This window comes from Eleutherodactylus coqui, chromosome 3 (genome assembly GCF_035609145.1).
Source record: "Eleutherodactylus coqui strain aEleCoq1 chromosome 3, aEleCoq1.hap1, whole genome shotgun sequence".
Lineage (NCBI taxonomy): Eukaryota > Metazoa > Chordata > Amphibia > Anura > Eleutherodactylidae > Eleutherodactylus > Eleutherodactylus coqui.
The window spans coordinates 238,589,857-238,602,526 of record NC_089839.1 but is presented as its reverse complement, the minus strand read 5'-3'; positions in this window follow the sequence as shown (position 1 = coordinate 238,602,526).

Genomic DNA, 12,670 nt, shown 5'->3' with positions numbered 1-12,670 from the left:
AGTATAGTCAGACCCCTGTAGCATTACTGTGGCAGACGTATAGGTAGGCAGAACAGAGTTACATTTCTGTAGCAAAAGTGTAGGCCAACCCCAGACACAGTGGTGTAGCATAAGTTCAGGCGAAGCCCATAAAAATTACTTGGATTACATTAAAGGCGAAGGCCCAAAAAATTGGTGTACCGGCAGTACAAATGTACCCCAGAAAAAGTGCCCATGCCCAACCCAGAGGGCAGGTGAAACCCATTAATCACTTAGCGTACTGTGGCCTAATTTTAAAATACGCCTGGAGGCAGCCCAGTCAAAATAAAAATTGGCTCAGGTGGAAGTTTCAATGCTTTAATGAGAATTGAAACAGATAAATAAATATTATTTAGAAAAGTTCTATGAGCGTTTGGCCACAGAAAAATTGCCTGTTCGGGGTGATTACGTGAGGTTTCAGGAGGAGGAGCCGGAGGAGGAGGACAAATATCATACACAGATTGACAAAGGTCTTTAGGTAACGCTGCTGTCCGCTGGTGGAGAAGAAAAGTCTGGGGAAATCCAGGCTTTGTTCATCTTTATGAGTGTAAGCCTGTCATCACTGTCAGTTGACAGGCGGGTACGCTTGTCCGTGATGATTCCCCCAGCCGCACTCAACACCCTCTCTGACAAGACGCTAGCCGCAGGGCAAGCCAACACCTCCAGGGCATACAGCGCGAGTTCGGGCCACGTGTCCAGCTTTGACACCCAGTAGTTGTACGGAGCAGAGGCGTCACGGAGGACGGTGGTACGATCGGCTATGTATTCCCTCACCATCTTCTTACAGTGCTCCCTCCGACTCAGCCTTGACTGGGGAGGTGTGACACAGTCTTGCTGGGGAGCCATAAAGCTGGCAAAGGCCTTGGAGAGTGTTCCCCTGCCTGCGCTGAACATGCTGCCTGATCTCCGCGCCTCCCCTTCTACTTGGCCCGCGGAACTGCGCCTTCTGCCACTAGCGCTGTCAGATGGGAAGTTTACCATCAGTTTGTCCACCGGGGCCCTGTGGTATTGCATCACTCTCAAACCCCTTTCTTCTTCGGGAATGAGAGTGGAAAGGTTCCCCTTATACTGTGGGTCAAGCAGTGTGTACACCCAGTAATCCGTAGTGGCCAGAATGCGTCTAATGCGAGGGTCACGAGAAAGGCATGCTAACATAAAGTTAGCCATGTGTGCCAGGGTACCTGTACGCAACATATGGCTGTCCTCAATAGGAAGATCACTTTGAGTATCCTCCTCCTCTTCAGGCCATACACGCTGAATGGATGAGAGGCAAGCAGCATTGGTACCCTCTGCAGTGGGCCCAGCTGTCTCTTCCTCCTCAGGGTTCTCCCCCTCCTCCTCCTCCTCCTCCTGCTCAACGCGCTGAGATATAGACATGAGGGTGCTCTGACTATCCAGCGACATACTGTCTTCCCCCGCCTCCGTTTCCGACCGCAAAGCGTCAGCCTTTATGCTTTGCAGGGAACGTCTCAACAGGCATAGCAGGGGAATGGTGACACTAATGATTGCAGCATCGCCGCTCACCATCAGGGTAGACTCCTCAAAGTTTACAAGGACCTGGCAGATATCTGCCATCCAGTCCCACTCCTCTATAAAGAATTGAGGAGGTTGACTCCCACTACGCCACCCATGTTGGAGTTGGTATTCCACTATAGCTCTACGCTGCTCATACAGCTGGGACAACATGTGTAGCGTAGAGTACCACTGTGTGGGCACGTCGCAAAGCAGTCAGTGCACTGGCAGATTAAAGTGATGTTGCAGGGTGCGCAGGGTGGCAGCGTCCGTGTTGGATTTGCGGAAATGTGTGCTGACTCGGCGCACCTTGCCGAGGAGGTCTGACAAGTGTGGGTAGCCTTTCAGAAACCGCTGAACCACCAAGTTAAAGACGTGGGCCAGGCATGGCACGTGCGTGAGGCTGTCGAGCTGCAGAGCCACCACCAGGTTACGGCCGTTGTCACACACGGCCATGCCCGGATGCAGGCTCAGTGGCGAAAGCCAGCGATCCGTCTGCTCTGTCAGACTGTGCAACAGTTCGTGGGCCGTGTCCCTCTTCTCTCCTAAGCTGAGTAGTTTCAGCACAGCCTGCTGACGCTTGCCCACCGCTGTGCTGCCGCGCGACACCGACTGCTGGCGACGTGCTGCTGCTGACACGTCTTGATTGCGAGGTAGAGGTTGCGTTGGAGGAGGAGGAGGGAGGTTTAGTGGAGGTGGCATACACCGCCGCAAAAAACCAGCAACGATCTGGGGCCCGCAATTCTGGGGGTGGGTAGAACATGAGTGGTCCCAGGCTCTGACTCGGTCCCAGCCTCCACTAAATTCACCCAATGTGCCGTCAGGGAGTTATAGTGGCCCTGCCCGCCTGTGCTTGTCCACGTTTCCGTTGTTAAGTGGACCTTGCCAGTAACAGAGTTGGTGAGGGTGCGTACAATGTTGCGTGAGACGTGGTCGTGCAGGGCTGGGACAGCACACCGTGAAAAATAGTGGCGACTGGTGACAGAGTAGCACGGGGCTTCCGCCACATCATGTTTTTGAAAGCCTCAGTTTCCACCAGCCTGTAGAGGAGAATTTCCAGGCTGATCAATTTGGCTATGTGGACATTTAAAGCTTGAGCGTGCGGGTGCGTGGCGGTGTATTTGCGCTTTCGCTCCAACGATTCTCTTAGTGACAGCTGGATGCTGCGCTGAGAGACATTGCTGGATGGGGCCGAGGAGAGCGGAGGTGAGGGTGTGGGTCCAGGCCAGGAGACGCTCGTGCCTGTGTCGTGAGAGGTGGGTTGGATCTCAGTAGCAGCTTGGGGCCTAGGGGGAGAGGCAGTGGCGCAAGCCGGAGGCGGTTAACGGCCTTCGTCCCACCTTGTGGGGTGCTTGGCCATCATATGCCTGCGCATGCTGGTGGTGGTGAGGCTGGTGGTGGTGGCTTCCCGGCTGATCTTGGCGCGACAAAGGTTGCACACCACTGTTCGCCGGTCGTCCGCGGTCTCAGTGAAAAACTGCCACACCTTAGAGCACCTTGGCCTCTGCACGGTGGCTTGGCGCGAGGGGGTGCTTTGGGAAACAGCTGGTGGATTATTCGCTCTGGCCCTGCCTCTACCCCTGGCCACCCCACTGCCTCTTCCAACCTGTCCTGCGGCTGCAATTGCCTCCCCCTCTGAAGACCTGTCCTCAGTTGGCTTACCACACCAGGTGGGGTCAGTCACCTCATCGTCCAGCGGCCCTTCCTCCGAATCCTCTGTGCGCTCCTCCCTCGCACTTACTGCCCTTACTACTACCTCACAGATAGACAACTGTGTCTTATCGTCATCGTCCTCCTCACCCACTGAAAGCTCTTGAGACGGTTGTCAGAAGTCCCCAGCCTTATCCCCCAGACCCGGGAACTTTCCAAAGGTTGGGCATCGGTCACGACAAACTCCTCCGGTGGGAGAGGAACCATTGTTGCCCAATCTGGGCAGGGGCTCGAGAACAGTTCCTGGGAGTCTGCCTGCTCATCAGAATGTGTCATTTTCATGGAGTGAGGAGGCTGGGAGGAAGGAGGAGCAGCAGCCAGAGGATTCAGAGTTGTAGCAGTGGACGGCGTAGAAGACTGGGTGGTCGATTCATTGCTAGATGCATTTTCTGCCATCGACGACAGGACCTGCTCACACTGCTCGGTTTTTAATAAAGGTCTACGATGTGGACCCAAAAATTGTGATATGAAGCTGGGGACCCCAGAAGCTGTCCTCTCTCCTACTCCCGCATCAGCCGGCTGTGATTCGCCTGGACCAGGAACTCGGCCTATACCCACACCCTCACTTGGATCTCCGCGTCCTCACCTGCGTCCACGTCCTCTCCCCCTACCCCTACCCTTCAGCATGGTGAATTGTGAATTAAGAGTCGAGCAGACACTGAGGGGTGTGAAAAATTTATTTTATTATTGCCGCGCAGTTGGTGCCTGCCAACGGTTATACTATGCAAAAAGAAGCCTGAGATAAATTATAAGGAAGGATGCAAGCAGGACTAGCTGTGCACTATGCAGCTGAGATTCACCGCAAGTCCCACAGGCCACGCAGTAATGTGCACTGGGTTACAAGCAGACATAAAAAAGGATTCCTTTTTAAAAATTAGTTTTTCTCCAATGCAATGCAGGCAACAGAGCGTCAATTGGACTCTCCCTCTATGGCTGTCTGGCACCGTACACTGCGCCGGAAGCTGACTGGTAACATAGAGCGGAGAAAAATATTTGTGCTTTTTAAACGTGCACTTGGAGGCAGAGAGCGCTTACGTTACACTAACTGCCCCCAGCAAAAAATGACACTGAAGGCTGAACTGAGGCCTTGCAGTGAACTATGCAGTAGAGATTAACCTCAAGTCCCACAGGCCACGCAGTAATGAGCACTGTGTTACAAGCAGACGTAAAAAAATGATTCCTTTTTTAAAATTACTTTTTCTGCAATGCAATGCAGGCAATGGAGCGTCTATTGGACTCTCCCTCAATGGCTGTCTGGCACCGTACACTGCGCCGGCAGCTGACTGGTAACATAGAGCGGTGTCAAAAATTTGTGGTTTCTTGGCGTAAACTTGGAGGCAGACAGCGCTGACGTTACGCTAAGTGTGGACAGAAAAATATTTAATTGAAGGCTGCACGCAGGCCTTGCTGTGCACTATGCAGTTTGGATGGACGTGAAGTCCCACGGGCCACGCAGGCAAATGCACTGGGTCACCGGTAGGCGTAAAAAGGATTTCTTTTTTAAATTTGCTTTTTTTTCTATGCAATGCAGGCTGAGGCTATGCAGTGTGTATTGCACTTTCAATCTATGGGTATCAAACACACCGTGCACTTGTGAGACAGCACGCGTGTAAGACAGAGCCGTGTAAAAAAATTTGTGGTTTCTTGGCGTACACTTAGAGGCAGACAGCGCTGACGTTACGCTAACTGCGGACCGAAAAATATTTAAATGAAGGCTGCACGCAGGCCTTGCTGTGCACTATGCAGTTTGGATGGACGTGAAGTCCCACAGGCCACGCAGGCAAATGCACTGGGTCACCGGTAGCCGTAAAAAGGATTTCTTTTTTAAATGTCCTTTTTTTTCTATGCAATGCAGGCTGAGGCTATGCAGTGTGTATTGCACTTTCAATTTATGGGTGTCTGACACACCATACACTTCTGAGGCAGCTGGCGTGTAAGACAGAGCGGTGTAAAAATTTTGTGGTTTCTTGGCGTACACTTGGAGGCAGACAGCGCATACGTTACACTAACTGCGGCCAGAAAAATATTTAAATGAAGGCTGCACGCAGGCCTTGCTGTGCACTATGCAGTTTGGATGGACGTGAAGTCCCACAGGACACGCAGGCAAATGCACTGGGTCACCGTCAGCCGTAAAAAGGATTTCTTTTTTAAATTTCCTTTTTTTTCTATGCAATGCAGGCTGAGGCTATGCAGTGTGTATTGCACTTTCAATTTATGGGTGTCTGACACACCATACACTTCTGAGGCAGCTGGCGTGTAAGACAGAGCGGTGTAAAAAATTTGTGTTTTCTTGGCATACACTTAGAGGCAGACAGCGCTGACGTTACGCTAAGTGCGGACAGAAAAATATTTAAATGAAGGCTGCACGCAGGCCTTGCTGTGCACTATGCAGTTTTGATGGACGTGAAGTCCCACAGGCCACGCAGACAAATGCACTGGGTCACCGTCAGCCGTAAAAAGGATTTCTTTTTTAAATTTCCTTTTTTTTCTATGCAATGCAGGCTGAGGCTATGCAGTGTTTATTGCACTTTCAAATGGGTGTCAGACACACCGTGCCCTTGTGAGGCAGCTGACGTGTAAGACAGAGCAGTGTAAAAAATTTGTGTTTTCTTGGCGTACACTTAGAGGCAGACAGCGCTGACGTTACGCTAAGTGCAGACAGAAAAATATTTACATGAAGGCTGCACACAGGCTCTGCTGTGCAATATTGAGGTACTACAACTCCCAGCAACCACGGAGTTAAATGCACACGGTCACAGGTAGCCCTAAGAAGGACCGTTGGGGTTCTTGTAGACAGGATTCTACACTACCACTGTCCTTGCCTGACCAATACTGCCCCTAGACTCAAGTACAGCCTGCAGCCTGAGAACGCTATAGCCTGCACGCCCGATATACAGAAAAAAAAGTGCAAAAGTGCTCACAGCAGCCACAACAGTAATGCACTAGGTGAGCTGTGGCCCTAAGAAGGACCGTTGTGGTTCTTGAAGACGCTAACACTCTCCCTATAGCAGCAGCAGCACTTTTCCTGATCTCTCTTAGCGTGTGTCTGTGGCGAGCAGCGGGTGGGGCTGTCTTATATACTCGGCGGTCACTTGATCTCGCCAGCCACTCACTGCAGGGGGGTGGGATAGGGCTGGAACTTCACAGGAGGAAGTTGTAATGCCTTCCCTGTGTTTCTATTGGCCAGAAAATGGCGCAAATTTCTCAGGGAAGGAAATGCAATTGACTCGAGTGCCGCGTGGTGCTCGTCTCGAGTAACGAGCGTCTCGAGTACCCTAATACTCGAACGAGCATCAAGCTCGGACGAGTACGCTCGCTCATCTCTATTAATATTATTTGCTGTGTATTAGACAAACTGCAGATAAAGTTCATCACCATAAAAATATCTAAATATCTGTGACTGTTTTTTTTTTAGAGATGAGCGAACACCAAAATGTTCGGGTGTTCGTTATTCGGAACGAACTTCCCGCGATGTTCGAGGGTTCGTTTCGAACAACGAACCCCATTGAAGTCAATGGGCGACCAGAGCATTTTTGTATTTCGCCGATGCTCGCTAAGGTTTTCATGTGTGAAAATCTGGGCAATTCAAGAAAGTGATGGGAATGACACAGAAACGGATAGGGCAGGCGAGGGGCTACATGTTGGGCTGCATCTCAAGTTCACAGGTCCCACTATTAAGCCACAATACCGGCAAGAGTGAGCCCCCCCCCCTCCCAACAACTTTTACTTCTGAAAAGCCCTCATTAGCATGGCATACCTTTGCTAAGCACCACACTAGCTACAACAAAGCACAATCACTGCCTGGATGACACTCCGCTGCCACTTCTCCTGGGTTACATGCTGACCAACCGCCCCCCCTCCCCCCCCCACAGCGCACACCAAAGTGTCCCTGCGCAGCCTTCAGCTGCCCTCATGCCACGCCACACTCATGTCTATTTAGAAGTGCGTCTGCCATGAGGAGGAACCGCAGGCACACACTGCAGAGGGTTGGCATGGCTAGGCAGCGGCCCTCTTTAAAAGGGGCGGGGCGATAGCCCACAATGCTGTACAGAAGCAATGAGAAATAGAATCCTGTGCCACCGCCATCAGGAGCTGCACACGTAGGCATAGCAATGGGGAACCTATGTGCCACACACTATTCATTCTGTCAAGGTGTCTGCATGCCCCAGTTAGACCGGGCTTTTTAATTCATAGACACAGGCAGCTACAACTCCCTATTGTGAAGTCCCTGTCGACCCACAGCATGGGTGGGTGCCAGGAAGCCACCGGCGGTACATAGAAATATCCCATTGCATTGCCCAACACAGCTGAGGTAGTAATGTCGTGCGTAATACAGGTGGGCTTCGGCCCACACTGCATGCCCCAGTCTGACCGGGGTTCTTTACAAGTGGACACATGTAGGTTACACTCCGTGTGCACCTACAGCATGGGTGGCTCCCTGGAACCCACCGGCGGTACATAAACATATCCCATTGCATTGCCCAACACAGCTGAGGTAGTAATGTCGTGCTTAATGCAGGTGGGCTTCGGCCCACACTGCATGCCCCAGTCAGACTGGGGTTCTTTACAAGTGGACACATGTAGGTTAAACTCCCTGTGGACCCACTGCCTGGGTGGGTGCCAGGAAGCCACCGGCGGTACATAGAAATATCCCATTGCATTGCCCAACACAGCTGAGGTAGTAATGTCGTGCGTAATACAGGTGGGCTTCGGCCCACACTGCATGCCCCAGTCAGACTGGGGTTCTTTAGAAGTGTACAGATGTATTAAAAACTCCGTGTGCACCTACAGCATGGGTGGCTCCCTGGAACCCACCAGCGGTACATAAAAATATCCCATTGCATTGCCCAACACAGCTGAGGTAACGTCAGCTGTAATGCAGGTGGGCTAATAATTAATTTGATTACACTGTAGGCGAGGGCCCACAAAAATTGCTGTATCAACAGTACTAATGTACATCCCAAAAATTGGCCATGGCCAGCCAAGAGGGCAGGTGAAACCCATTAATCGCTTTGGTTAATGTGGCTTAAGTGGTAACTAGGCCTGGAGGCAGCCCAGTGTAACGAAAAATTGGTTCAAGTTAAAGTTCCAACGCTTTTAAGCGCATTGAAACTTATAAAAATTGTTCAGAAAAATTATTTGAGTGAGCCTTGTGGCCCTAAGAAAAATTGTCCTTCAGCGTGATTACGTGAGGTTTCAGGAGGAGGAGCAGGAGGAGGAGGAGGAATATTAGACACAGATTGATGAAGCAGAAATGTCCCCGTTTTGGATGGTGAGAGAGAACGTAGCTTCCATCCGCGGGTGCAGCCTACGTATTGCTTACGTATCGCTGCTGTCCGCTGGTGGAGAACAGAAGTCTGGCGAAATCCAGCCTTTGTTCATCTTGATGAGTGTTAGCCTGTCGGCACTGTCGGTTGACAAGCGGCTACGCTTATCTGTGATGATTCCCCCAGCCGCACTAAACACCCTCTCCGACAAGACGCTAGCCGCAGGACAAGCAAGCACCTCCAGGGCATACAGCGCTAGTTCAGGCCACGTGTCCAGCTTCGACACCCAGTAGTTGTAGGGGGCAGAGGCGTCACCAAGGATGGTCGTGCGATCCGCTACGTACTCCCTCACCATCCTTTTACAGTGCTCCCGCCGACTCAGCCGTGACTGGGGAGCGGTGACACAGTCTTGGTGGGGAGCCATAAAGCTGGCCAGGCCCTTAAAGACTGTTGCACTGCCTGGGATGTACATGCTGCTCGATCTACGCACATCCCCTGCTACCTTGCCCTCGGTACTGCGCCTTCTGCCACTAGCGCTGTCGGCTGGGAATTTTACCATCAGCTTGTCCGCAAGGGTCCTGTGGTATAGCAACACTCTCGAACCCCTTTCCTCTTCGGGAATCAGAGTGGGCAGGTTATCCTTATACTGTGGATCGAGCAGTGTGTACACCCAGTAATCCGTCGTGGCCAGAATGCGTGCAACGCGAGGGTCACGAGAAAGGCATCCTAACATGAAGTCACCCATGTGTGCCAGGGTACCTGTACGCAACACATGGCTGTCTTCACTAGGAAGATCACTTTCAGGATCCTCCTCCTCCTCCTCCTCAGGCCATACACGCTGAAAGGATGACAGGCAATCAGCCGGTGTACCGTCAGCAGCGGCCCAAGCTGTCTCTTCCCCCTCCTCCTCATCCTCCTCATGCTCCTCCTCCTCCTCCTGTACGCGCTGAGAAATAGACAGGAGGGTGCCCTGACTATCCAGCGTCATACTGTCTTCCCCCGCCCCCGTTTCCGAGCGCAAAGCAGCTGCCTTTATGGTTTGCAGGGAATTTCTCAAGATGCATAGCAGAGGAATGGTGACGCTAATGATTGTAGCATCGCCGCTCACCACCTGGGTAGACTCCTCAAAATTACCAAGGACATGGCAGATGTCTGCCAACCAGGCCCACTCTTCTGAAAGGAATTGAGGAGGCTGACTCCCACTGCGCTGCCCATGTTGGAGTTGGTATTCGACTATAGCTCTACGTTGTTCATAGAGCCTGGCCAACATGTGGAGCGTAGAGTTCCACCGTGTGGGCACGTCGCACAGCAGTCGGTGCACTGGCAGCTTAAAGTGATGTTGCAGGGTGCGCAGGGTGGCAGCGTCCGTGTGGGACTTGCGGAAATGTGCGCAGAGCCGGCGCGCCTTTACGAGCAGGTCTGACAAGCGTGGGTAGCTTTTCAGAAACCGCTGAACCACCAAATTAAAGACGTGGGCCAGGCATGGCACGTGCGTGAGGCTGCCGAGCTGCAGAGCCGCCACCAGGTTACGGCCGTTGTCACACACGACCATGCCCGGTTGGAGGCTCAGCGGCGCAAGCCAGCGGTCGGTCTGCTCTGTCAGACCCTGCAGCAGTTCGTGGGCCGTGTGCCTCTTATCGCCTAAGCTGAGTAGTTTCAGCACGGCCTGCTGACGCTTGCCCACCGCTGTGCTGCCACACCGCGCGACACCGACTGCTGGCGACATGCTGCTGCTAACACATCTTGATTGCGAGACAGAGGAGGAGGAGGAGGAGGAGGGTGCTTTAGTGGAGGAAGCATACACCTCCGCAGATACCAGCACCGAGCTGGGGCCCGCAATTCTGGGGGTGGGTAGGACGTGAGCGGTCCCAGGCTCTGACTCTGTCCCAGCCTCCACTAAATTCACCCAATGTGCCGTCAGGGAGATGTAGTGGCCCTGCCCGCCTGTGCTTGTCCACGTGTCCGTAGTTAAGTGGACCGTGGCAGTAACCGCGTTGGTGAGGGCGCGTACAATGTTGCGGGAGACGTGGTCGTGCAGGGCTGGGACGGCACATCGGGAAAAGTAGTGGCGACTGGGAATTGAGTAGCGCGGGGCCGCCGCCTCCATGATACTTTTGAAGGACTCCGTTTCCACAACCCTATACGGCAGCATCTCAAGGCTGATGAATTTTGCTATGCGGACGGTTAACGTTTGAGCGTGCGGGTGCGTGGCGGCGTACTTGCGCTTGCGCTCCAACAGTTGCGCGACGGCTGGACGGTGCGCTGAACTACACTGCTGGATGGGGCCGAGGACAGCGGAGGTGAGGGTGTGGGTGCAGGCCAGGAGACGGTAGTGCCTGTGTCCTGAGAGGGGGTTGCATCTCAGTGGCAGGTTGGGGCACAGGGGGAGAGGCAGGGGTGCAAACCGGAGGCGCTGAACGGCCTTCGTCCCACCTTGCGGGGTGCTTGGCCATCATATGTCTGCGCATGGTGGTGGTGGTGAGGCTGTTGGTGTTGGCTCCCCGGCTGAGCTTTGCGCGACAAAGGTTGCACACCACTGTTCGTCGGTCGTCAGGCGTCTCTGTGAAAAACTGCCAGACCTTAGAGCACCTCGGCCTCTGCAGGGTGGCATGGCGCGAGGGGGCGCTTTGGGAAACACTTGGTGGATTATTCGGTCTGGCCCTGCCTCTACCCCTGGCCACCGCACTGCCTCTTGCAACCTGCCCTGCTGATGCCCTTGACTCCCCCTCTGAAGACCTGTCCTCCTGAGTAAGCGTTGCACACCAGGTGGGGTCAGTCACCTCATCGTCCTGCTGCTCTTCCTCCGAATCCTCTGTGCGCTGCTCCCTCGGACTTACTGCCCTTACTACTACCTCACTGCAAGACAACTGTGTCTGATCGTCATCGTCCTCCTCACCCACAGAAAGTTGTTGAGACAGTTGGCGGAAGTCCCCAGCCTCTTCCCCCGGACCCCGGGAACTTTCGAATGGTTGGGCATCAGTGACGATAAACTCCTCTGGTGGGAGAGGAACCGCTGCTGCCCAATCTAAGCAGGGGCCCGAGAACAGTTCCTGGGAGTGTTCCCGCTCCTGAGCAGGTGTCATTGTAGTGGAGTGAGGAGGCTGGGAGGAAGGAGGAGCAGCAGACAGAGGATTCGGATTTGCAGCAGTGGACGGCGCAGAACTGCGGGTAGACGATAGGTTGCTCGAAGCACTTTCTGCCATCCAGGACAGGACCTGCTCACACTGCTCATTTTCTAATAACCGTCTCCCGCGTGGACCCATTAATTGGGCGATGAATGTGGGGACACCAGAAACGTGCCTCTCTCCTAATCGCGCAGCAGTCGGCTGCGACACACCTGGATCAGGAGCTCGGCCTGTGCCCACACCCTGACTTGGCCCTCCGCGTCCTCGGCCGCGTCCACGTCCTCTAGGCCTACCCCTACCCCTCAGCATGCTGTATTACCAGTGATTTGATTTCACAGGCAGCTAATAAATTGGCGCAAGACTGCAGGCCAAATATAATTTTTTCCCTTTTTTGAAAACGAAAGGCCCCACTGCCTCTAGTGAATGTATAATCTAAGTTTAATAACTGTGCTGTTTTCCTGCTAATGTGTCACAGAACATGAGGGTAGCAGAGTTATTAACTGTGGCAGAGCAGGTATTTTTTTTCCCAATTAAGGAAAGCAAATGGCGAAGCCAGGAGTAAAACGTAGCTGGGTGCGTCTGATTTTTACAGGTTGCACACGCAGCCGACACGTGTCCACCGCCCTTAGGACGGACAGAGGCAGGACAAATAGAATTATTTTCCGTTTTTTTGCACCAAAAGGCAGCACTGCGTATATTCTATGAACATGAGAAGTTTAATAACTGTGCTGTTTTCCTGCTAATGTGTCACAGAACGTGAGGGTAGCAGAGTTATTAACTGTGGCAGAGCAGGTATTTTTTTTCCCAATTAAGGAAAGCAAATGGCGAAGCCAGGAGTAAAACGTAGCTGGGTGCGTCTGATTTTTACAGGTTGCACACGCAGCCGACACGTGTCCACCGCCCTTAGGACGGACAGAGGCAGGACAAATAGAATTATTTTCCGTTTTTTTGCACCAAAAGGCAGCACTGCGTATATTCTATGAACATGAGAAGTTTAATAACTGTGCTGTTTTCCTGCTAATGTGTCACAGAACGTGA